This window comes from Podarcis liolepis (genome assembly GCF_965112155.1).
Source record: "Podarcis liolepis genome assembly, chromosome: 2".
Classification (NCBI taxonomy): domain Eukaryota; kingdom Metazoa; phylum Chordata; class Lepidosauria; order Squamata; family Lacertidae; genus Podarcis; species Podarcis liolepis.
This window is the reverse complement of record NC_139555.1, coordinates 34,792,882-34,817,999: the sequence shown is the minus strand read 5'-3', so window position 1 is coordinate 34,817,999 and position 25,118 is coordinate 34,792,882. Positions and strand designations below refer to the sequence as shown.

The window sequence follows — 25,118 nt, the reverse complement described above, 5'->3', positions numbered from 1 at the left end:
CCTGCCGTTGCCTCTTGTTAGATATGGGGTGGGGACCCAAACTACTTGACATTAAATCCTCCTGTCATCCCTGAATTATTTTAGAATTCTCTAGCCCTGAATGTAATGTTCACACGTTCTTTAAAGGCTAATTATGTATATAGTTAGAGACATTCAGATCCGTCTTCTTGCTTCTTTCGTTAGTTTCCCTCGCAGTATTTTGAGTGTATTGAAGCAACAGGTTCGCTCACAGCAAGGGCCTCAGAAATAAGATTCATGGTGCCTGTCTTGAGGCAGTGATGGCATCCATCAAAGCAGTTCTAATATTCTTTAGATTTGAAGGTTTTACATTTCTCACAAGGATTCTCGAACTAATCATTAATTCCACTTCCCATTCCTGCAAAACCACAGAGGTAAGACATGCAATAGTCACATGTTTGGGTGGTCTGTCCAATTGCTCAGTGCTCTCTTGGAGGACTGGAGAAAGGACTTTTGTTGTGAAAAGCCCTACCTAGATGTGTACATGGGAAAGCTGCCTTATACCAAGTCAGACTTTGGTCCATTTAGCTCAATATCGTCTACTCTGACTGCCAGCAGTTCTCTAGGGTTTCCGGCAGGAGCTTTCCTCAGCCCCATCTGTAGACCTCCAAGTATTGAACCTGACATCTTCTGTCAGGTCCTTTTCTTGAGCCAGCATAGAATTGTAAAGTTGGAAAGGGACCCAAGCGTCATCTAATCCAAACCCCTGCAATGCAGGAATCTCAGCTAAAGCATCCATGACAGATGACCATCCAGCCTTCCTCCAAGGAAGGAGAGTCCACTACGTCTTGAGGGGCACCGTTCCTCTGCATGGAAAGTCGGAGGAACGTATGGCAGACTCCTGTCAGCCTTTTCAGAGGTGAATAATATGAAATGGCCAGAATGACAAAGTCTAAGGGAGCAGACATGGTGGCTGGAAGCATCATTTATGAATGATGCTGTTGCTAATAATGGAGGAGTGTGGGAACAGTGTGAGCAAGGAAGGCTGAAAGGAGTGTGGTAAAAATAGGCCTCTTGGAGAGCCTTTAGGAGAGCCAGTGTGGTGTAGTGGTTAAGAGCAGTAGACTCGTAATCTGGTGAACCTGGTTCGCGTCTCCGCTCCTCCACATGCAGCTGCTGGGTGACCTTGGGCTAGTCACACTTCTTTGAAGTTTCTCAGCCCCACTCACCTCACAGAGTGTTTGTTGTTGGGGAGGAAGGGAAAGGAGAATCTTAGCCACTTTGAGACTCCTTCGGGTAGTGATAAAGTGGGGTAACAAATCCAAACTACTACTCCTCCTCCTCCTCCTCCTCCTCCTCCTCTTCTTCTTCTTCTTCTTCTTCTTCTTCTTCTTCTTCTTCTCCCCAACAACAAACTTCACCATCCTAGCACCTTTGGGGTGTTCTGGACTACAGCTGTTCTAGCTGGGGCTTATGGGAGATGAAGTCCAAAACATCTGAAAGCCCTCACGTTGGTGATAGCCACTCAACCAACTTCACTATGAATAGCCCTATCTTGAAGGAATCTCTTCATCACAAACAACAACAAAAATGTGACCGAGAGCAATGCACAAGTACTTCCAATTCTTTCCAGCAACTGGATGAGGTGTGGGCCCTCCAGATTTATCGCTACGCGTTTCTGAACTGTACCAGTTGTCTGGAGGATAAGCTTCTTGTTTGGGTCAAAGTTCAAGACCAGCATCTGTGTAGCATTTTTAAAGGCTTACAATCCCAGCGGTAAGCAACGCTGCCAGATAGGATCAGCAACTCAAGGTTTACCTTCGCAACCCCAGACAACTCGTTATTATCCCACCCCTGGGTTTACTCTTGGTTTTCAGAAACTTCCAAGAACTGGGAAAGAAAGGGGGAGAAAGCAGAAGAATAGCAATTCTTATGGCCTGCTGAGCAAGCTATTTCACTCCTCCTCCCCTTTATTATTATATTACTATTCCCTTTTGTCAGATCTCATTTAGACATAAATACAGGGACTGTTCCAGGAGTCAGGATCGCTGAACGCCGCAAGCTCTCTTGAATTGCGGTTTCTCATATGCACTTCATGCTTTCCCAGTTTGGCCAGTCCTGTGTTTCTACAAGCAAAGAATAAGTACTTAAGGATAGCTAAACATTACATTGGCTCTGAATTCAAAATGAGTCAGCGTCAAATTGCTCCATTTTATGCTCAGATTGGTTTTCGGCACATGAGTAGGACCCAAATTTTTTTTTCCTACCGCACTTAGTTTATCTATGTATAAGTTAATCCTTGATTAAAAAAAAAAGAAGAATTAAGATAACATTTGAAAAACAATTGGCAAAACTGCACCATGGGTTTGGGCTGTGTGTTTCACATGGGCTTTTTGCTGCAAATGTGCAAGTGGGGAAGGTGCTGTTGCCCTCCGGTTCTGCTTGCGAGATTCCCAGGGTGCTATGAGAACAGAGGGCTGGGCAAGATGGGCCTTTGAACTAATCTAGCCAGGCTGTTATTTACCTTTCTTCCACCACCCTGAGTTTGACCCCAGAAAGAAAGATATACACTGAATATAGTGAGGGAACTCCCTGCAAGCTCTCCAAATGTCACTTGCAGACATATTTGCCCAGCCTAAGACATGGTGCGTAGATTGTTAACATAATACAGTGGTACCTCAGGTTACAGACGCTTCAGGTTACAGATGCTTCAGGTTACAGACTCCGCTAACCCAGAAATAGTACCTCGGGTTAAGAGCTTTGCTTTGGGATGAGAACAGAAATTGTGCTGCGGCAGCAGGAGGCCCCATTAGCTAAAGTGGTACCTCAGGTTAAGAACAGTTTCAGGTTAAGAACGGACATCCAGAACAAATTAAGATCTTAACCCGAGGTACCACTGTATTGAACTGGATGTCCTGGTCCCCAGCACCTGTAATGCTAAATTACATCTTTAAGCAAATTAAATAAATATAGGTAGTTTCTTTCCTTTAGCCTCTCCAATCACTCATTTCTGCAATAAATTTCCAGAATTGGGCTGGATAGACCTTCAAAATACTGTCCCGTGTACAGCAAGCTACCTGGTCACCTGGCGTCTGATAACCGTGGACACAGAGGCATATACAAGTTCACCATTTTATTAGCCCCCCCCCCTTTAAACAACTCTTGCTTTACTGCATCACATAGTCCTAGCTTAGCGTCTGCTTCTCCCTCTGCATTCTGCTTCCAAGGTCTCTCTCCCTCTGTTCAATATCCGCCCAGCGGATTAACTTTTCCCCAGATGCTGTAGTTTGCAATTTTCCAAGTTGAATCTGCTTTTTGTTTATTCTCTCTGCTCATTCTCCTAATCTCTCTTAAGTCCCTGTGCATTATTTTCTCTGCCCACACTGGTGTCCCCGAAAACCAACCGTGGTCAGCAGCATCCTCTGTGGATTTCATTAATATGTCATGCGCTCGTTTTGACTTCTAGTTCAGGGACACATGAACAGGCTGGCGCTACCGCCAAGCTCCATCATGGGACCTCACTTTACCTCACGCGCCTTAAACCTCAGGGTCTCTGATGTTTCATAAACACGTCCCTTCGGGGGGTCATTTAGCCGTCACCCCGGCCCTCACATTTCAAGCTTGATCAGAAAGGACACTGACACTTGAGTGTGCTCGTGAATCTCAAAATGCTTTGCTTAAAGGCTGATTCACACTCAGCATAATTGCATATTTATAAGCTTAGCCGCAGCGGCCATGATTGCAGCCATTGTGTGGGCCTGCTCCATTGTAACTGTTTGCCGTCTCACCCGCTTGGAAAGTCATGGTAACGTGGGGTGGAGTGTGACATCACCACTCTGCCCATGTATTCATCTTCTTTGTGGCTGTGCTGATCCTTCCTACATCATTGCCTCTTCCCCCCACACCACCTCAATCACCCTCATGGTTATTTCACCGAACTATCAGATTACGCCTCAGAAGGCCTTGTGTTGGGAGACACACATTATTGGGTCTCCTGTGCTCAGCAAAACCACTTGGCAAATCGAAACCAAGTTTCTTGGAATTATTAATTAATCAAATATGTCTGCCCCCCTATACCTAAATTTTCTTTCATCCAGGGCCATAGAATAATGGAAGGGACCACGAGAGTCATCTAAGTCCAAACCCCTGCAATGCAGGAATCTTTTGCCCAATGTGGAGCTCGAACCCACTACCCTGAAATTAAGAGTTTCACACTCTTCTGAGGGAATCCTTTGTACATCAAATGGAACTTGGTATATTCTAATCTAGGCCCGTGTAAGCAGGTTGTGGGCTATGCCTGATGGGCCTAACTCCCTTCCTACAAACACGGTGTGATGGCTATAATTGTTGCTGCTGTGTTATAATATTAATTATTATTAATAGCAGCAATAGGCATGCTGCATCATGCACCCCAATAAACGAGTGGTGAGAAACTCGAGGAGTTCCAGTACTTACCCAGGGTTTGGTTTCCTTGAAATGAAAGGATATATACTGTATATCTTTAGGATATTCAGTTTTCTGTACACATGCAGTCGTACCTTGGTCCTCGAACGGAATCTGTTCAACATTCGGAAACCAAAGCACGGCTGTTGATTGGCTGCAGGAGCTTCCTGCACTCAATCGGAAGCTGTGGAAGCCGCATCAGACGTTCAGCTTCAGAAAAACGTTCACAAACCAGAACACTCACTTCCAGGTTTGCGGCATTCAGGAGCCAAAACATTCAAGTTTCAAGGCATTCCAGAACCAAGGCACAGCTGTGTATACAACCTGAGGTAAAGATGGAGGGGCTCACAGCATTAACACTAGGTTTCCTGGGGAGCCCCAAACTTTGGATCCAGTACAGAGCAAGACAAGATGTTTTGCTTCCTGCGGTGAAGCACAAGATGATCATACACACACACCCGCCCTTGCCAACTAGCCTGGCAGATGAATCAGCGCTGGCAGCGGCACAGCGTCCTTCGATGGCCCCGAGGGCAGTAGGTTGGCTGAGGTGATGGCAGGATAGGCCGCAAGGTTCACACCACTCTGTCCTGCAGCCCCTGGCTGCTGCTTCCATCCCTCCAGCATGTCCTGCGACAGGAAGATGCCTCACTTCTGCCTGGTGTCCTCTGCAAGTGTCTGCCATTCTCATCCACTCCAGAAGAGGATTCTGTGCCTTCATGGTGGTTGGAAGGCCATGCGCTCCAAATTAATCTAAGCGTGTATCTGCATAGAGGGCTGGTTGGGGCTCGCAGAGATCTCTTGAGGCGCTTTTGGTCATATAACCATGGAAGAGGCTTGGAAGCTTGGAAGAGGAGGGAAATGGAGGAGAAAGCTATCAATGGTTACTAGCCATAGTGGCTACACGGTCAGAGGCAGTAAATGCCAGTTGCTGGAAACCACAGTGCGAGAGAGTTCTCTTGTGGTCGGGTCGTGCTTACAGGCTGGCCCCTGTGAGAACAGGATACTGAACTAGATGGGCCATTGGCCTGATCCAGCAGGCTCTTCCTATGGCCTTAAAGCAAAGTGGTGCAAATCAGTGTGCAAAGCCACTTTCGGCCTGCTTGCCTCCCATTTTGCTCGTGCTTAGCTGTAATGGTTCTAGGGGTTGCTCGTGCCCACACCTGGCTGGGTTGGCTACGTGAACCTTTTCTGTCCGGACAGCCACTCACCCGTGGCTGTCTCAATCGCTGGCAGAATCTGTCAGTGGGCGTTTCTTAAACTTCTTCCAACAAAGAAGTTCTTTCACGCCCAGTCTCCTCCTACTTTCCCTGCGCAGAAGCCTTCTGCGCAAGGAGGACGTAGGCAGCAGAGGACTCTTCCTCTCCCCGCTGGTCCCCGGCAAGGAGTCATGTGGCCCCCTCTCAGATTCCCCCATCTGCCCCCCTTCTCCACTGGAGCTAAGCTGATTCCCTTCCCCAGAGGATGGGCTGCCTCTCCCAATCCCGGGACGCTCTCTGGGATCCCTCTGGAGCTTGCTCTCTCCCTCCGGCACTGATGGCAGTTCCCTGACATTAGCCAAAAACAGTAATCCTCCCAGATCTCAAGATACAGGGACTTCCATATTATGTAAGGAGGCACCAATATATTGCCCTGGAAACCGGTGCTAGGTGCATTATTTATTCCCAAGGTCTTTAGGGCTTTCTCTTGCCCCGATATTTTACTGAGATACAAGCTTGGCTCGGAATAGCTGTGTGACTAGCAGGAAGCTTCCAACATATACATCCCATGAAATATTCCGCGTGGTTTGAAAGGAGCCACTGTGGACAATGCTGGGAGAGAGTCTAGCTACTGAAACCAGGTCCCCTCCTCCATATCACACACATCTCAGTTCCTCCTGGGAGGTGTCCTGTCCTTTCGGAAGGATGGAGGAAATGGACATGGCTCCACCTCTTCCTTGTGTAAATAAAACGCTGCTGATCTCGCATCCTGGAGAGCGGAACAGTCAGATCCCAGAAGAAATGATGATGACTTCATAGACCGGTAACATGTTTCCTTGCCAGCTGGGAAAGGAGCTTTCTATATCTCTGAAGGAATGGCTTGATTCCTCTCCTGCCACCCCTCCTTACACCCCCATCTGATGACTTCCCCAGCTGTTTCCATGTTAGGGTGGGGAATGGATAGATTTCCGTCTCCAGGAGAAGCACAGACTTCCCCTCTTCCTGATGAGATCCACCTAGGAGCCAAGAATCTTCCTTTATGGGTGGGAGACGGCTTGCCAAGTTCATAGTATCTCTCAAGATGTAATGTCAGTATGAAAACTTCTTTCAACTACTAGCTTAGAATTAAATGCAGAGGATTACAATGTGAGACAGTTGACTCTGGATCTCTCCAGATCCCTGCACCACATTAGGCAGAAATGAGTTGTTGCTTACAACACCTGCAGGGGAATCACATTTTTATCTGCACCCATACTGCAATATTGGTGAAATGTAATTGCTCCCTTCTCCATACTGATATGACTATTGTGAATGTAAGTACGTTGTGGATGGTACTTGTGCTAGTCGTAAGCACCTATTGGCTAGCATCCATAACATCATGGCTATGACGACATAAATCTCACTAACACACACAGTCAATAGTGCCAGTTTGGGATATCTGTTGCCCTGCCTTTCTGCCAAATGTTTTTCGCCGCCCCCCCAGCCCTCTTTCAGAGACTAATGAGCATTTTCTGTTTGCAGCGCTGGAATACATATTACCCAGAGCAGCAGTAGCAAGACTTTGCCTCCATTTTGTTTACTTGGAGTAGGGTACAGTCGTACCTTGGTTGTTGAATGGAATCTGTTCCAGAAGTCATTTTGACTTCTGAAAACATTCGAAAACCAAGGCACGGCTTCCAGTTGGCTGCAGGAGCTTCCTGCACTCAACCGGAAGCTGAATCAGACATTCAGCTTCCAAAAAACGTTTGCAAACTGGAACACTCACTTCCAAGTTTGCGGTGTTTGGGAGTCAAAACATTCAAGTCGCAAGGCATTCCAGAACCAAAGTATGACTGTACTGTTGGTACTTGGATGGTATGAAGGCTAGTGATATGTTAAAGGGTCATCATCATCATTATTATTATTATTTAAAGTCTGAAAATGCCTTTAGAGAAGCCTTCAAAGTCAAGCTTGCCAAGCCTACAAGCCAAGAAGTTCATTTATTCTCCTAGTCCACACTGGTCTACCTGTTTCTGCGGGTTTCTCTACCAGTGACTGATATCACAGAATCTGAAAATGATGCCCTTTACTGATCGTACTTTTTATGCCCTCTTCCGCTACTTATTCAGTATCCCTCTGCTATGTCAGCCACACACATGGCTAAATCCAGGATTACCTGAAGAGACAGATTGTAGGTTGTCTGCTCTGATCTGAAGAATTAGAGGCAAGATGGCATCTTGCTTGTTTATTCTGAATTAATTGACGACAAATATCTCTTTACAATCTGTTTATTCAAAATTGCCACCCCATATTTAAAGGGGTCTTTTGTATCCTTAGTTATCCCTTTGATATAGTTAGGCTGCAGTCCTCTATACAGTTACCTGGGAATAATTTGCATTGAACTCGAGGGTCTTACTTCCAAGTAGACACATGTGAGATCACATTGTTAAGTATTCTTTTGGTTTCAGTCAACATAACTGATGCTTCAGTTCTCCTTACTTGAGAGTAAGCCCCATTGAATTCAGTATGATTAACTTGCGATGAACACTTTGGGGAAACTTTTCACAATCCTATATTGACTTTTGTAATGGATCCAGACCAAGCTTGTTGAATTTTAGCTTCCATTGAAATCAAATGGAACTTAAGTCTTGATTTCAACAGGATCCAAATTTAACTAGCTAAGGTTCCAATCCTGTGCCTTTCACCAGATTTATTAATTCATCGCGTTTGGCGCAGTTTAGATTCCCCACCTCCCCTTCACACGCTGTTGGAAGCCATAGAAGCCTATTTTTCATCCTTTGTAATTGTGTGAACAAAAGAATGACCAAAATGTGTTGAGATGTAAATTGTCTGTTTGTGCTGTGTGGTTTTGTGAATGCCTCCTAGGATTCGGGAGGGTTGCAGCAGTAGCTACATTGCTTCCTCCATTGTAGTTAGTTAGCAGTCTCCTCAGCACTCACAGCAGAGACATGAATGTAACCTGACCAGATTTGTGGAGTTAGATTTATCGGAAGCAGTTTAACCACAGCACTTTGGTAAAGAGTTTGTTTTTTCTGAAACATGTTAGGTGTCTTATATATGCTAGCTAGCCCATATTGGGCTGTTGTGTTTTGTTTTGAGTTTGATGTCTTAGGCTGAAACTGAACACAGATTTTGGCTGCGTATACACCAAACATTTAAAGGAAATTCCTTGCCCATCCCCAAATCCTGGGAATTGCAGCTTCTATCTCAGACAGCTATAATTCCCAGCCCAAATAACTAAACTCCCCAGAATTATTTGGGTGGGCGTCTTTAAATGTGCTTTAAGTGTATGGTGTGTACGCAGCCGTTCTCATGTTTAAGCATTCCTAACTGAGATGGAAGTGAGAGCTGGACCATCAAGAAGGCTGATCGCCGAAGAATTGATGCTTTTGAATTGTGGTGCTGGAGGAGACTCTTGAGAGTCCCATGGACTGCAAGAAGATCAAACGTATCCATTCTTAAAGGAAATCAGCCCTGAGTGCTCACTGGAAGGACAGATCGTGAAGCTGATCGTGAACCATTCCATACTTTTCAATGCATTTCCCTGTCACTTTCCAAACTGCAAACATAAAAAAGCAGATTTCCTGCGCTAGGGTGTCAGAACACTTAAATCATTTACAAACCTAAAGTACTCGTATGCAGTTGAATCCCTCACCAAAATGCTTGCAGTCTGGAAGAATCTGTGATCTGTGTGACCGTCTTCCCCAGCGGTTGTGCTGCCCTAGGCCTTGCTTCCCATTACAACAGTGACTCTCTTGTGATCCCTTCCTGCTGGGGAGCTGCACCCTCTGTCCTGAACCGATAATAGAACATACTCCTTCAGTGGGGGCAGGGTGTGCCGTCCCCTGTTCCTGTCCAAGTGGAGTCTGACTTTCCAGCTCCTCTTTCCTTCCATTGTTCTCCCTTGCCTGTGCCGTAACTTTGTTTGAAAAGACCTGGATGTTCTTTCCTGTCCTGCTTTGAGATCTCAGTTGCCCATTGCTCCCTGTGGAGGGAGGTGGGTGGCTGGGCTGCATAAGATCCAGATGATTTCCCAATATTTTTTTGGCATCTGAGAGGGGTGGGACACACACACCATCATAATCTATTTCCCCACTACATTCCCTCCCTCTCCTTCACAATTATTAGGCTTTGCAGAAGGTGCTGATGGAGACTGAACAGCATGGAACAGCCTGCCGGCATCTGTCGGCTTTCCCCCCCTTCATCTCTTTAAAAACTTGATTCGGTTTGACTGGTCCCATCCCTCCATGAAAGCTGAAGGGGAAACAGGAATCACCCATTAACATCACATCCTTTCCGAAGCCTAGAAATGTTCTACGTGTGTACCTCCGATAGAGCCAGCCGCTCCTCCTTCCCCAGGACTTTCCAAAGCCCGGACAGTGGAGAGCAAACCCTTCCATGCTCATAAATCATTTGTGAAATATAGTTATACGGATTATGGCTTATGTAAATATTTTGGGCCAGGAGGGAGTGGGAATTGCAGTGCGTGAGCCAGAACCGTAACTATGTTCACAAAAGCAAAGCATTCAGTTTGTTGTCCGGTTTAGGTGCATGGACAAAGGTATGGCCCTAAAGATGGAAATGCAGATCTCTGCTTAACTCTAAAATATGATCCTATATAGGGCATCCTTCCTCTTTACATGCTATTATATCAATAGCCTGATAGGCAGTGGGTAGGAGCAGCCAATCTGCACAGCATACTCTGGGCATCTCCATCTCCATATGATCACAGCATCCTGGAATGCAAACAGTTTGGGTTTATGGATGAGCATGTCCAACCGTCAACAAGTTTAAGTGAAACATAAGCAGGGAATGTCTGTGTGCGTTTCTAGAGAATCCAGTCATTGTATAATTCTCCTTTCGCTAACAATGTCCGCAGAGACCAATCTGGTGCCTTCCGGATGTTATGAATGACATCAACTTGGAAAAGGCATCTCTTTTATTTATGTTTTCATTCATCTATATCCCACCTTTCCTCCAAGGAGCTCAGGATGATGGGAATAATTGTCTTCTTCCCTGTTTTATCCTCAGAGCAACCTTGTGAGGTAGATTAGGCTGAGTGATGGTGACTGACCCAAGGTCCCCCCAGTGGGTTTCGTGGCCAAACACAGATTTGGATCCTGGTCTCCCAGTCTAACCACTTTACAAACTGGTGTGTGGAGGGAGAGAGGGGGCGTCTCTGTTTGTCAGAACAGGGTAAGCTGATCACTTGCTCAACACAATATACTCAATGGTTTTTCTTTAGTCAAATATTTGATTTGGCGTTCTCCATCGTGTAAGGTCCATTTCTTTACTTAGCGCTGTCTTGCCATTTCTGTAACCAGCGTTTGATTAAGAGCGTCGCTTTCTTAACGTCTTTCTTACCCCCCCTTCCCACCACGTCACACACACACACCGTCCTCTTGTGCACACCTGCAGCAACCTCAAAGTACTGTAATGAGACGTTCTGCAATGCTGCCTTGCCTTTGAGCAATTAATTAATTATGTAATTAAAGTAAATATTGCAGTATCTCATCGCAGTTGATATTTGAGCATGCTTAATTAACGGTTGCCTCTGACTAAATATGGGCAGATCTCTTTGTTGTGGGAGCTGGGTCAGGGAGAAGAGGGGTGGTGGTGGAATTAGCTCAAACAAGGCCTTGCTGAATCAAGAAAACGCACAGTGCCTTTACAGCCCCTGCCATCAGCACTGAACACCCCCGATCAAAGCTCCTTCTGAAATCAAGCCTCAAATCTGTGTTTATTGAACTGGTTAAGTGTGCAGATTTATGGTTGAATTACTGTAACCCTGAGGTGGTGGCAGTCCAGATTCCACGGGAATAAGGTGGTGCTGCAGTTGTGGTGAACTGCTTCTTTTCAAACCTTGTTTTCCACACCTCTAGCTGTGGACAAGCAGCACGCAGCTGCAGGTATGTCCTGAGCAAGACTGAAACCGTTTCCCTCCCCCTGCCCTGTGTGTTTGCCCAGAGCTTGTGTGAGCTGGAGTAGTTTGTACTCATAAAGGTCATTGGCGAAGGCACGTGCCCTTTCTCATGCCACCTTTAGTATTAACTGCTTCCTGGCAGCTGGCACTGTCTCTGTTGCTCCATAGACATGCAAGCCAGCAGCAGCTCAGACTGTTCTGTTGGTAAATGCACAGGAACCCAAGAAGCCACCTTATCAATCAATGGTTCATCTAGCCCCATATTTTCTGGCTGGCAGCAGCTCAGCTCCCCAGGGGTTCAGGGTCAAATTCAACATAGCTCTAGCAAAGGGAATGAGGTCTGCTCACACAATGGGACTTCCCTCACTCCCCTCCTCCCGTGCAACCCCTAAACCTGTTCTGGGTTTTAGTGGGGAGGGGGAAATCCTATTGCGTGAGCAGACCTTGTTCCGCACACACAACAGATTTGTTGAATCCTGCTCTCAGGCAGGAGACTCTCCCATCCTATCTGTAAATGCCGGAGGTTGAAGCTGGGGCTGCCTGAATGCAAACTTATAACAAGCCCTGAAAGTTGTGACCTTTCCTCATAGGGAAGTTACTCCAAAATCCACCCCCTTGATAATTTTGGTTGCCCTTCTCTGAACCTGTCCCAGCTCTATAATATCATTGTTGATATTGAGACAACCAGAACTGCACAGAACTGTAATTCAACTGCTGTCAGGCCACAAGTTTGTATAATGGAATCCATAGTGGATTCCAGATGCAAACGGTCCGCAGGTTACATAAGATCTAGAGTGAAGATCGCTTTGTGAGATATCCCATAACCTCTGCTTCAGGGATTTAAGGGCAATATCATAACCCAGATGGTGTAAAAAGGATGATGAAAGACCAATCGAGGAGGCTTTTCGGGCCATAGTTTTCAACCATGTGCTGATACACTCCTGATTGGTTAGATGTAAAAGTAATCCATTTCCCAAGCTAGCAAGGCCAGAGCTCAGGGGTGATGGGAGTTGTAGTCCAACAACATCTGGGGATCCACAGGTTGAGAACCGCTGTCCTAGATGGAAACAAAATCCATTGGGGGGGCAACCCAGGGGCATTCTTTTCTAGCTATGGCATGCAGTGCTTTCATGGGGTGTGCAGCATGCAATGGATTCTGTACTGATTGCAGGGGGTTGGGAAAATGTTCACACTCTGCCTCCAGGCCAGTATAAAAGAGTAGAAGCAGCAGCAGCTGTTGGAGAAGCTTGTACCTCAACTAGGAATGGTCCTCACTGGCACACTTTAGAACTTCATACCAAGTTTTTTTTTCCCTGGCACGGCTGTTACGCTCCTGGGAGAGCTGCCATGTTTGTATCTGGAATTCCTTGTAACTTTCAATCCATCAGAACTCCCCCATGAGTCAAGTGTGGGCAGATTCACCCTGCCAGCCACCCTGATAAATCTGTCTTCAGAAATGGCAGGGGCTCTTGATGTCTGCAAGGAGCTGCCTGAGTTTTTCTAAGAGGGCAGAAGCGTGGCTGGGGCTGTTTATTCCCAAATCCCTCAAAACTCAGCATGCCAGCAACAGGCAGCCCTCCCCGCCTCCCCAGATAGCAGAGCCTTTTGCCCAAGTTGAGCTTGACCCTGGCTTACTCCTTATCCCCAGCAAAACTGCTCTTGGTTAATGGGGGAGAAACTGAAGGGCAAGATCAGGATGTACCTCCTCAGCACAGAATGGTATTTGTTTGTTGCCAGCAAGTGTGGGGTGTGGCATTGAAATGGGAACTTGGAGCTTTTGCAAATGTGTCTTAAGAAAAGCACATTCCCTTCGGTTTGCGATCAAGTGTTTCAGCAGCGTAGATGGGTTTGTAACTCCTTAACTCTGAGGAACAGATAGTTGCTATTTTAAAAAAAGAACTTCGCTATCTACTAGACTTTGTTTCCTCCTCCCTCCCTGGCCCCACCTGCACTACACATTTAAAGCAGTATCATACCACAGTAAACATTCAGGCCTCCCCTCAAAGAATCCTGGGAAATGCAGTTTGCTAAAGAGTGTGGAGAGTTGTTAGGAGACCCCAGTTCCCTTCACAGAGTTACAACCACCACAGTTCCCTATGAAGAGGGACTGACCATGAAACCTCTGTTAAAACTGTAGTTCTGTGAGGGGCATAGGGCTCTGCTAGCAACTCTCAGCATTCTTTAACAAACCACAGGATTCCCAGAATCCTTTGGGGGAAGCCATGACTGTTTACTCTGGTATGGTACTGCTTTAAATGCACACATAGTGCAGATGAGGCCTAAGAGTCTACAAGGGTCTGTGCTCCTGGGTGTGGGCAGTGCCAAGGTTAGCCTTTGGGGCAGTTGGCAGGAGTGGAATGTGACTCACTGAGCCGAGCGTGCCTGCACAGAGCCAACTGACAGCCCATTTTGCCCTGCCTATCTGCCACAAAGTGTGAAGCAAAAACATGCCCTCCTTTGGCAACAGTGCAATATTGTGAGAGAGGAGGTAAACAAGAGTTCAGCCTGGGAACATGGGCAAAGTGCACGCCGGCCTCCGATTCCCCTTGGCAATCTATGGGCAGAAGAGGGGCACACCCCAACTGCCAATACGATAACACCTGCGCACAGCTGATAGCTGGCGGCACTTGACACCTGGCTCTTCCATAGTGATGGACAAACATAACCTACTGCGAAAGTGCCGCAGCAGCCGCTTAGAGGATCAAATGCAGCTCTCCAGAAACACAGAGAGGGAAAGGTGCACGGACACGATGGCGATGAGATATGCAGAGCTGCACGCAGAGCAGGGGGTGCTCTTCGTGCCAAGAGAAAAAAATGCAGAACATCGTCGCCATGCCTGGCAAGGAGTTGTCCTTCTGGCCCCCACATCCATGTGGCTGCAGTGATGCTTAGAATTACAGAGTTTGGGCTTGTGATGTAGAATCCAGTGGCTTTCTCAGAATCCTAAGAATGTCAGCCTTAAACACACACACACACACACACACACACACACACACACACACGTGTATTTAGCACTCGTGATTGCTTTCCCCTTTGCTATTTTCCCTTGTCTCCTGTCCTATGTCACCATCTGACGGTTACAGTGTAAGGCTCATCTCCTCTGTGAATCTAGGAATCACTTGTCATAGCAAGCTAGAAGCATCCTCCAATTGTGGATGCTCTGGACAGTTTGGGATTCCTGTTATGCTTCTGTACTTTGGATGTATATTATTATTTTTTCTCTCTCCCCTTGGCTTTGAGCCTGGTGCTTTCTGACCAAGAGTGAATCTGGATAGGGTTCAGACAGAGCTGGATAACTGGCTTTGGGGACCTCAGGGCAACCAGCTGAGGCCTGGGTGACGTCTCTCGGAAAGGTCAGCCGACCACATCACAGAACGCTCTGGGTCACTCGCCGGAACACACAACACAAGCCTCAATCTTTGTAGCTGCTCCCCAGTGAGAGGCCAGCTTGGCCTTGTGGTCTCAGAAGGCAGCACCACGCCTCTCAAATAGCAGTGTCTGAGGGGAACGACATGCACAGCCCAAGGCCCACATTGTGGCTCTTTGTCCCACAATCCAAAATATCTCCGTGGGAATCTGTTCAACACAGCAGACGGGTTTTAGACAGATGCGGTCACTGGGAGGGTGATATCAATCCTGCCTTCTTGTTCTGGGCCAAACATTGCAGCATAGAGTTTGAGATAAGCACTGAAGGATGTGGACAACAGGAATGGTGTAGTGGTTAGCATGTCGGACTAGGCTCTGGAAGGCCAGAATTCAAACCATGAAGACCTTGGGCCTTTCACTGCCTCTCAGCCTAACAGGGTTGTTGTGAGGATGGAGAGAGGGAGAACCACATACCCCACCTTGAGCTCCTTAGATGAAAAGTGTGGTATAAATTTAATATAATTTCAGGGCAGAATGGAATGGTATGTGAAAAAAGGTATTCAGAGGGAAGAGTCTTCAGAGCTCATTTCCCCCTCATTTGAGGGGATGTGAATTTGCACAAGAATAATTGTCCTTCAGACACTTGACCGCCTCCTCACCCCCTTCTCTCTCTCCCTAACCCACACCCACTCCATCTCTATTATTTGCAATCTTTGATAGAGCTTTCTTTAAATATACAACTGAGCTCTACACATTTTAGTTTGTTCGCCCTCAGTTAGGCCATGATTTCCATTTTACAGATTGGGCCACTGAGGCAGAGATAGACCACCCAGCGAGTTCAGGACCGAGCAGGGATTTGATTTCAGCTTTCCCAAAGCAAGCTCGGCACTCTTTTATTTGCTGAATCGCACCAGAATCCATGTAGCAGATAACCCCGCTGCTGAGATTGAATTCTGAAGTCCTGAAGCTTAGAAACAGACCTCCCTTCATCTTCCTCCCCTGCCAATCCCAGTTAAATCCTTTGGCTGAAAGAATGCAAGAACAAAAACCCCTTGCCTAAGTGTTTTGAAAGAAAGAAGCCACCCCCCCCAAAAAAAAACAAATTCCTGTGTATATGGAGCAGAGTGGGAGCTGGACTCTCCACCAGGGGCTGTGCTCCATAGCCTTGCTATTGTTGCAGACCATGACATCACCGTCCTTGGAGTTTCGTGGGCTCCTCGTTTGTTGTAAAGCAATGAAAGACAGATGCCCGCAGTGCTGCCGGGGGGGGGGGATGGAGAGACCCAGAAATTCTTTTTCATACCTTTTGTGAGCCTGGCCTCTCTAGCAGGGAAAGAATCAATAGGGGGACTACAACTAGGCCATTACAGATGACACATCATGAAGGAATTTGGAGGATGTGGTGGCAGTTATGATTGCTGCATGATGATGATGATGATGATGATGATGATAATAATAATTCAATATTTATACCTCGCCTATCTAGCTGGGTTTCCCCAGCCACTTTGGGCAGTTCCCAACACAATATGAAAAACACAATAAAACATCAAACATTAAAAATTTCCCTCAACAGGGCTGCCTTCAGATGTCTTCTAAAAGTCAAATAGTTGTTTATTTCGTTGACATCTGATGGGAGGGCATTCCACAGGGCCAGCGCCACTACCAAGAAGGCCCTCTGCCTGGTTCCCTGTAACCTCACTTCTGGCAGTGAGGGAACCACCAGAGGGCCCTTGGCACTGGACCTCAGTGTCTGGGCTGAACGTTGGGGGTGGAGATGCTCCTTCAGGTATATTGGGCCAAGGTTGTTTAGGGCTGTAAGGTCAGCACCAACATTTTGAATTGTGCTTGGAAACGTACTGGGAGCCAATGCAGGTCTTTCAGGACTGGTGTAATATGGTCTCAGTGGCCACTCCCAGTCACCAGTCTAGCTGCCGCATTCTGGATTAATTGCAGTTTCCGGGTCACCTCCATGTTCAGAGACATTATATGTCCAATCAAGGATGTTGGGGACAAACAACATGGCCTGCTTAGGAGTTCCCAAAGGCATCTCCCTTGGCCACTGTGGGAAGCAGAAGGCTGGACTGCCGGACAAACCTCGCTCTCCTTGTCCAGTAACTCCATTTCATTGTGCATTACACATCATATCTGAGATCTCAACCGACCCCTGCTGCATGTTCTGAAATAGCTACACCAAACACAGTTGCTGAAGAGGTTTGCCAAGCTTACTGTGGGTGACCAAACCCAAAGCTCACCACAAGCTGAATAGCTTAGTCAGTTGAGCATGAGACTCATAATCTCAGAGTTGTGGGTTTCAGCCCTATGCTGGGCAAAAGATTCCTACATTGCAGGTGGTTGGACTAGATGATCCTTGCGGTCCCTTTCAATTGTCCAGTTCTATGATTTTTGTGATTACGTACTGGGTCCCCACCATACCCTACTCCTTAAGGGAACTTCCCTGCCTCGGCTCATGCTCTCTGGGCTCTACGTTGGCTGTTACTAGCCGTGTGTGTGTGTGTGTGTGTGTGTGTGTGTGTGGTGGCAGCATGCATCTGCATGCACATGCAGGAAGGATGGAACCATCCAAGAAGACCAAAGTTGAATGGAGAAATCTTCCCCACTCCAGGTTAGATTGGGCTTTGCATCCGAGAAATGTTAGGCTCTATGCCAGAGCTGTGTGGCCGTAACCCTTCTCTGTCCTCAGCTCCCACTGCTTCCATAAAGCCTTGGAAGAAGTAAACTTAGAACTCCTCCACCTCCTTGCTCTGCTCCTGTAGGGACAGCTTGTGCCTTGGTTTTTTTGGAACAGACATAGCATAGGGTTGCCAACTCCGATACAGAGCAGGGCAGCTGTGCCTTTAATCGCAAAAGAGAGAATCTTTTACAGGCTCAGCTTGTCCCACCCACCATAGAAGTGATACCTACCATTTGCCCCCACCCCGTCCATTCTCTTAATAAAGCCTATCTGTTGGTAAACCCCACCCTTCAAGCTGACTTGTTTATTTTTTTTATGGGGCACCTCTTGCGTGAGTTGAAATGTCTAAGTGCTCTCCTTGGTAAGAGGAAGGAGCACTTTTCCCAGTTCTACCCATCCTTGGACAAGAGATTTGGGTGGGAAAGAGAGAGCAACTTGGATGAGAGCCAGATCGCTGGTATATTTTGTGTGATTGATAGGAGGGAACTTGTTTTGATATTTTGCATGGTTCTGTTTGTGAATGGTTTCATTGTCTCCCAGTGTTCTTGCATTGTCTGCCAGTGTTATTTTAGTAGAGTGGATGGAGTGATTGGTCCTAATGGTTGATGATTGCACAGGATATATTGGAGTTTTTTTGGTTCAGGAGGTGTGGGATGACTGGCAGATATAGTATGATCAGTGTAGAAGTAAGGTGAGTATTTGGGCATGATGTTTATACAGTGTTAGAAGCTGAGATATGAAAGTTGGGAGTTGAATGGCACCTTAAACCTAGGTTATGGGCACAACAATGAAATGTCTAGGCATGTTTTTTTTTATAACAAGAATACAAAGCTGAACTGCAGCTAAAAAATTATGTTCATTTTTCACACGGTCTAGTCCTTCCCCTACCCACCCCCCTAATATTCTTAAGAGGGTCTCTTCTCCAGTCTTCAGAGAGCAGCTGGAAGTGGGGAGGCAGAAAAAGGTCCTCTTTCCTTCCACTCTGCACTTGTAATCCGAAATCTTAGGTGCAGTACTGCGCCCAGAGCTCAGAAACTGCTGGCGCTAATGAAATTCCTTGTCGCAAAATGTGCCTAGAGCAATGGGAGTTTCAAATACTGGATGCATACTGTATATGTGTTCAGGTTGTGCTTGGCAACAGGGTAGTAATTAGAGAAGGGATTCCTGGTTCTTAAAATGTTTTCAAGATGTGATGCTATGTTTTTGTTTTGGGAGGATTTTACTGTTTTACATTGCATTGTATTATAGCTTTATATTATCTACTACTGTACAGTCGCTTTTCAGTTTCACTGCTTGCTGTATAAGTATTTGTTGCTTAGAGACTGTTTTAGTCTTATGTCGTCAGTCACCCTGAGATTTACAGATGTAGGGCAGTATACAAATTTAATAAATAATAATAATAAAACAAAGCAGTTTGTAAATATATGAAATGAATTAAATTAACCTTAAATATCCAATACAGGTCTCACAATTTTTACACTGCAGCATCATTGGGCATTTAGTACACAGCTTGGTGTGAAAAAGACCATGTAATGCCTTAGTTTGAAATCAGATGTGTTCTGCTATTACACACATGGTAAAAATGGGGGGGGGGGTGTTTTTTAAAAAAGACACCACAAATGCTTGGCGTTTCTGCCACTGGAGGGAGCTCTTGCAATCTTGTTGTGTAAAGACTTGTCTGATCATATTTCCTTGAACCATGATGACTTGCCCCTGAAATATGTGGTCGTTCTTTATTATTTGGGGACAGAAGCCCACCTTGTAGATTCAGTAAAGTCACATTAGTAACATATTTGCAGTGCCAAGCCTATGCGTCCCTAACCAGAAACAAGCCCCCACTGAGCTCAGTGGGAATTTCTCCAAGGTTAAGCACGCACAGGATTGCAGCCTTAAACTTCATTTTGAGCTGGGCTAACAGAGAGGCATTAGAGGGAGTGGTAGCAGGGAGTGTTATTTTTAAATCAGCAAGCCCCCTCACAGTTGTAGTTGTCCATCTGTCCTGGATCCTATTGTACGAAGCTGGGTTCTGTTTGTTTGTTTTCGGTTTCCAAAGCTTCCAGGCACATGCTGGGTCTGAGAGTTTTGACAGACTGCTGTGTGTTCTCTCCACCCGCATTTCCTGGCTGCTCAGCCCCATCGTTCCCCTGCTTTGTTCCATGAGTTCCACCCAGTCCCTGCTCATCTGGTGGAAATGGATGCGAAGTCTTTAGTCAAAGGATATGGCTGTGCTGAGTGAAAAGACACGACCTCAGTGTCTGACATGCTCCCATTCCTATGGCAAAATATGAGTCTGTTCACTAGGGTGGTCATATGAGAAGGAGAGAGAATTTCATCAGGTGTAACTTATGGAAGATAAGCATGATAAAATTCCTGTTCCACACAGCTATTAAAGGTTCAGGGCCCCCTCTTCCCTTCTGCCTTTTGTCACCCTTTTGTGAAATATGTGGAGAAGCACATCAGGAGCGAATGCAGTCATTGATTTCCCTGTTAACTGATCTCTCAGGACTAGTGCAAGAATAGAAATCAAATTATAAAGCTATTTAAATACTGAAGAAATGTATTTTATAATTTTTTTTATAATACATCAACATCAGGTGCTACTAGTAATTAGATTGCAAATACTCTACCCAATAACTATTATTTCTGTAAGTATATAAACCATTGTTTATAAAACTGTATGGTTTGCATTCTTTTAAAAATCCTTCCCTCCTCTCTACCCCCATTCAAAAATTTCCCCCACTTGTCTCTCATTATATAAGGTCCTTGGAGTCATGGCAGCTGAGTTCTGTCCTCAGATCCCTGCGCTAGACTTTTTTCTCTGTGATTTGGAACAAACCATTTCATCTTCCCCCCTCCCTCCCACTGTCCCAATTTACCCATAAGTAAAACGAGGGCAAGTTCTGTGCCTTCCCTTCCCAAGAGGGATTTAAATTTTCACTCATTAATTCATGTTTTATCAAGGATTTTTGAAAGCCTTGATGGAAGCTCCCAGAAAAACTCTAGGCCCATTTGTAAACAGCCCTTTTCTCACACTGTTAACTCCTTCTGAAAGCATATATATGACCGAGTACCACAACAGCCTTCAAGAATGCTAACGGTATCTATAGTTATGTGTTCTTGGGATGGCGTAACAGGCCGGACCCCTGTGCTGGACCTTGTTTCCATGCAGCTAATAACCAATAGGAAAGATCCGAAAAGTCCTAGGATGCTCCCAGATGTGTATAGTTGCCATCTTTATTTGCTTGGTTTTTCCCAACAGAGGCTCTCTGCCTTTAATATCTAAATGACACCCAGAAATTATACAAGCAGAGCGTTCCCCCCACAGCTCCATGCTAGTGAAAGCTGCGCCTGTTGAATAATAGCATGTCATGCTGCTGTTAGCGATGAAGAAAGCTGTCTGTAGCTTTTCAGCCTTTTGCCACTCCCTTTGTTGTGGGTCCTCACAGCCTTAGGCGATCTACTTTCCTTTCCCCCCAACTTAACCAGCCAGTGCATCAATGCGAGGTCTGGCTGGGGCAACCCTGCCACTTCTATCTACCACAGGGATGGGCGACCTGTGGCCCTCCAGATGTTAGATTACAACATCTCCCATCATTCCTGACCATTGCCCATGCTGATTGGGGCTGTTGGGAAATGGAGTCCAATGTCGCTGCTCTGTTGTCACCCTCCTCTGAAAAAGCACATGAAAAGGGATCTCAAGCAACCCGAGTCACTCTGCTGGAAGCCTCTCTTTTTTTTCACCCCAGCTAGGCTCTTATGTCTTTGACAACTGGGTGCTAAGCAGAAATTCAGATGATGACGCTTTCCTCCTGCGTTCGGCTTATCCTTAGAGCGAATCCTGCAGCGCGGCAAGCCTGCTTATTAGAATCCAGGTTGCTTACATGAAAGATGAGCCTTCTCCACATAAAACCTCAGCATTTACCACTTGGGTTGCATTGCAAAGTATAAGCTGCATTTCTCTTTTTAATGCCTTGGACGTGCATGAATAGGAAAGGGGGGGGGAAGCCCATTTATCTCAAAAGGAACCCCAGGGAGCAGATCCGCTGTGGAAGGACAGGGCACTTTTACCCAGTCACATCTCAGGCATATGAATGATTGCAGAGCACTTTGAAGATGGAAAAAGTCCTTAAAAGGCCTAATTATTCCGATTCTGTTTAGACCTCCCCGGTTTCTGTTCCGCAAGGCTGACAATGTCAGCTGAGTTTGTCACGCACGTTTGTGCAATCAGCTCCTTAATCGGTTTTGCATTAATACACCTATTTACAAAACATTTTGATTAGCTGAAGGAAGGCCACAATGATGCTGGCTTTTCTTTTCAGCCTATATTTGCATATGTCAATGAGCCCACCTCTTGTTCAGACTCCCTCTTCTCTCCTGTGGGGGGTCCTGGAGCTCCCCCTCTATGCAGTGCATCTTTTTCTCCCAGCCAGCGTCTTCCAGGCAACCGGAGCAGAGCTCCTGACAAGAAGCTGAACTCCAAAGGGCTGGAAGAAATCTGGATGCAGATCACACCAAATCCACAATAGCGAGCCTGGGAAGCTCTTAGCAGAAACTTGCATAAGCACCGATGAGGAGCTGGGCGGTGAGGCATTTGCTGCAGATGGTACAATTGTGGGAGCCTCCGGCCTTCCTTTATCATACCCTGATACCCTTCACCTCCGCTTGAACTAACTCAGTGGCTTGGGCTGAGATGCTAGTAGCGCCTCACTGCTTTCTGTATTCTTAATTTGGTGTTCTGGTGCACTGCCAACCAGACGTGCAAGAAACAATCCAGGAAACGGTGTACACTATTTCTCCTGGGACATCCTATCACTGATTGTGAAGCCAGTTGTGGACACAGACATCTTGCAGCCACCTTCCTGTTGTGTTGAAAATGAGAACTATGCAGATGTGCCCTTATTCATTTTGCTCACTTTGGTTGCTGGGGATATAAGAACAGCCTATCTGGATGGCTCAGACCAGAGGTCAGGCTAGTCCACCATTCTGTCTCTAAACAACGAATTTGCCAGTCAGTTTGGCTATGACAAGAAGTCAGAGAAATGCATATAGTAGTTCTAGGTCCTACCATTACTACAGAAACAGTTTGCTTTCCCAGTTCTCAGGAGCTTCCTTGTACTTCAGTACCACAGAGGAGTTGCAGCTACATCATAACAAACCTTCAGGGTGAGGCTGGGGACATAGGTGGCTGCATCCAAACCTAGGCTGTGAGCCTTAAAGTTTAAAGGTACATTCTGTAGCTCAGAAAGCCAGCAGCTGAAAGCTGAAATAACAGGAAACTTGGCTCTGTAAGAGCAGCAGGTAAAATATACTTGCTCAGATGAACAAGCAAGATCAGAAGACTAGTCTCCTAATATTCAAGGCTTGGTCAGTCAGAAGCTTCATGAATTGCCTGCCAGTCATAGAGACAATATTGCCTTCTGTGTCCTGTGCCTGAGGAAGTTTGCACCAGTTTACAGGACTATGAGTTTACCACCTCATACAGTGGTACCTCTGGTTACGAACTTAATTCATCCTGAAGGTCCGTTCTTAACCTGAAACCATTCTTAACTTTAGCTAATGGGGCCTCCTGCCGCCGTGTGGTGGCAGCGGCGGTGCAATTTCTGTTCTCATCCTGGGGCAAAGTTCTTAATCTGAGGTACTGCTTCCGGGTTAGCGAGTCTGTAACCCGAAGTGTTTGTAACCCGAGGTGTTTGTAACCTGAGGTACCACTGTATTATGATGTAACTAGTTGAAACCCCAGAGCCCCTTCACACCTATGAGGAGTTTCTGCTATCACCCAGGCAGCCTCTATCCCCTTCTCTTTCTTCCCCTCACAGCCTTGTTTGTTGTACCTGTCCAAGCAGGCTTCCATTTGCTTCTAGTGAGTCCTTTCTGGAACAGGACAGAGCAGTGGGGTAATACGAGGCTATAAAACTGAACTGAAAAGTACCACAGGAACTTGGGATGGTCACTGAGGAAATGCTGGAGAAGAGTCCTCTTGCCAATCATAATTCTCTGTCTTCATGAAAAGTGATTCCAATGTACATCCAGACATCTAGACTTGCATTGATCCCATGCACAGTTACTCAGGATTGTTTAGGATTGTTGCTGTGTGAAGTTAATGCCTTAAACCTTTTTGTCATATGGAACAGGGTCAATGTGTCCACTTAGTTGGGGAAGTAAGGAAAAGAGTCATGAAAGCCAAAGGCTATATTCGCAGCTAGAAACCCAAAGGTGTAGCCGAAACTGACAAATTCTTGGTGGCCTAGGGTGCAGGTCCTGGGGATCAGAGAGTGCCTATTATTCCAGATACTGTGCAATGTATCTTCACAGTACAGTGGTACCTTGGGTTACATACGCTTCAGGTTACATACGCTTCAGGTTACATACGCTTCAGGTTACAGACTCCACTAACCCAGAAATAGTACCTCGGGTTAAGAACTTTGTTTCAGGATGAGAACAGAAATTGTGCTCCGGCGGCGCGGCGGCAGCAGGAGGCCCCATTAGCTAAAGTGGTGCTTCAGGTTAAGAACAGTTTCAGGTTAAGAACGGACCTCCGGAACGAATTAAGTACTTAACCCAAGGTACCACTGTACATTGCAGAATAGATCTTCATTCTCAGCAGACCCTTCAGAGCATCCTCTGTAAAAGTGACTAGTTAAAGCTAGAACCGAGTTGAAACAACTACCATATTTTTTGCACCATAACACTCACTTTTTTCCTCCTAAAAAGTAAGGGGAAATGTCTGTGCGTGTTATGGAGGGAATGCCTACGGGTGGCATGCCTACGGATTTTCCTCCTCTAAAAACTTCGTGCGTGTTATGGTCGGGTGCGTGTTATAGAGCGAAAAATACGGTAACTTGTTTTTTTAGAACAACACACAATTGTGTTATTATTTAGCATCAGAACATTCAGGGTATTTTGCTATCGTCTTGACCCACATGTCTAACATCAGAGTGTTGCTCATTAATTACCTTATAAACTGCATAATATCACATGATACTAATTACAAACATCATTGCTAGCCAGTGGCTGTTGGATCAACAGGAACAGCAGCAGTGAGGGCATCTTCTTTCCTCCGTCTTCATTCAGGACCTTTCCACCATTATTTTTATTTTTTAAAGTCATCTAAAAGAGGGTGCATATTCAAGAAATGAAAAGAAGCTATGGTTTTGAATTCATTTCTTAAGATAAAAATATACATGTATAAAAAATAAATGGCTCACCCAAAGTTAAACTAGTAATACTGCTTGTTCACAAATGTCCTTTTTGTTGTTGATTCCCTGTTACTCTGCAACCGAATTCCCAAATAAATGACCGCGTTATTATGTGGAAGAAAAGAATTAAATTGGCTTCACTCTAAGGCAGAGGGAATCTTAAACTGATTCAGACGGGTTTAGAAATGCAGAATGTCTCTCTTCATTGTGGAGACTTCCTCAGACCCCATACTATCTAGAAATTTGGAGCTTGGGCAAGGTGAAAAGAATGTCAGACAAATACAATTGCTGCATTCACAACCTCTGGACCCGCCGTCCCCTGGCTATGGCGCAAAAATGCCAGC

At 45.9% G+C, this 25,118-nt stretch overlaps 1 protein-coding gene and 1 long non-coding RNA gene across 9 annotated transcripts in view; one reads left to right on the top strand and one right to left on the bottom strand.

The window, feature by feature from the left end:
* CASKIN2 (CASK interacting protein 2) overlaps positions 1 to 25,118 on the top strand; it is a 97,001-nt gene that overhangs the window by 34,240 nt on the left and 37,643 nt on the right. The gene's annotated exons all lie outside the window — the stretch shown is intronic.
* LOC310699494 lies at positions 19,031 to 25,067 on the bottom strand. Its single transcript, XR_014522113.1, has 3 exons — positions 24,784 to 25,067; positions 24,532 to 24,685; positions 19,031 to 22,437 (listed from the first exon to the last, which is right to left on the bottom strand). It is a non-coding gene; the product is annotated as an uncharacterized lncRNA (long non-coding RNA).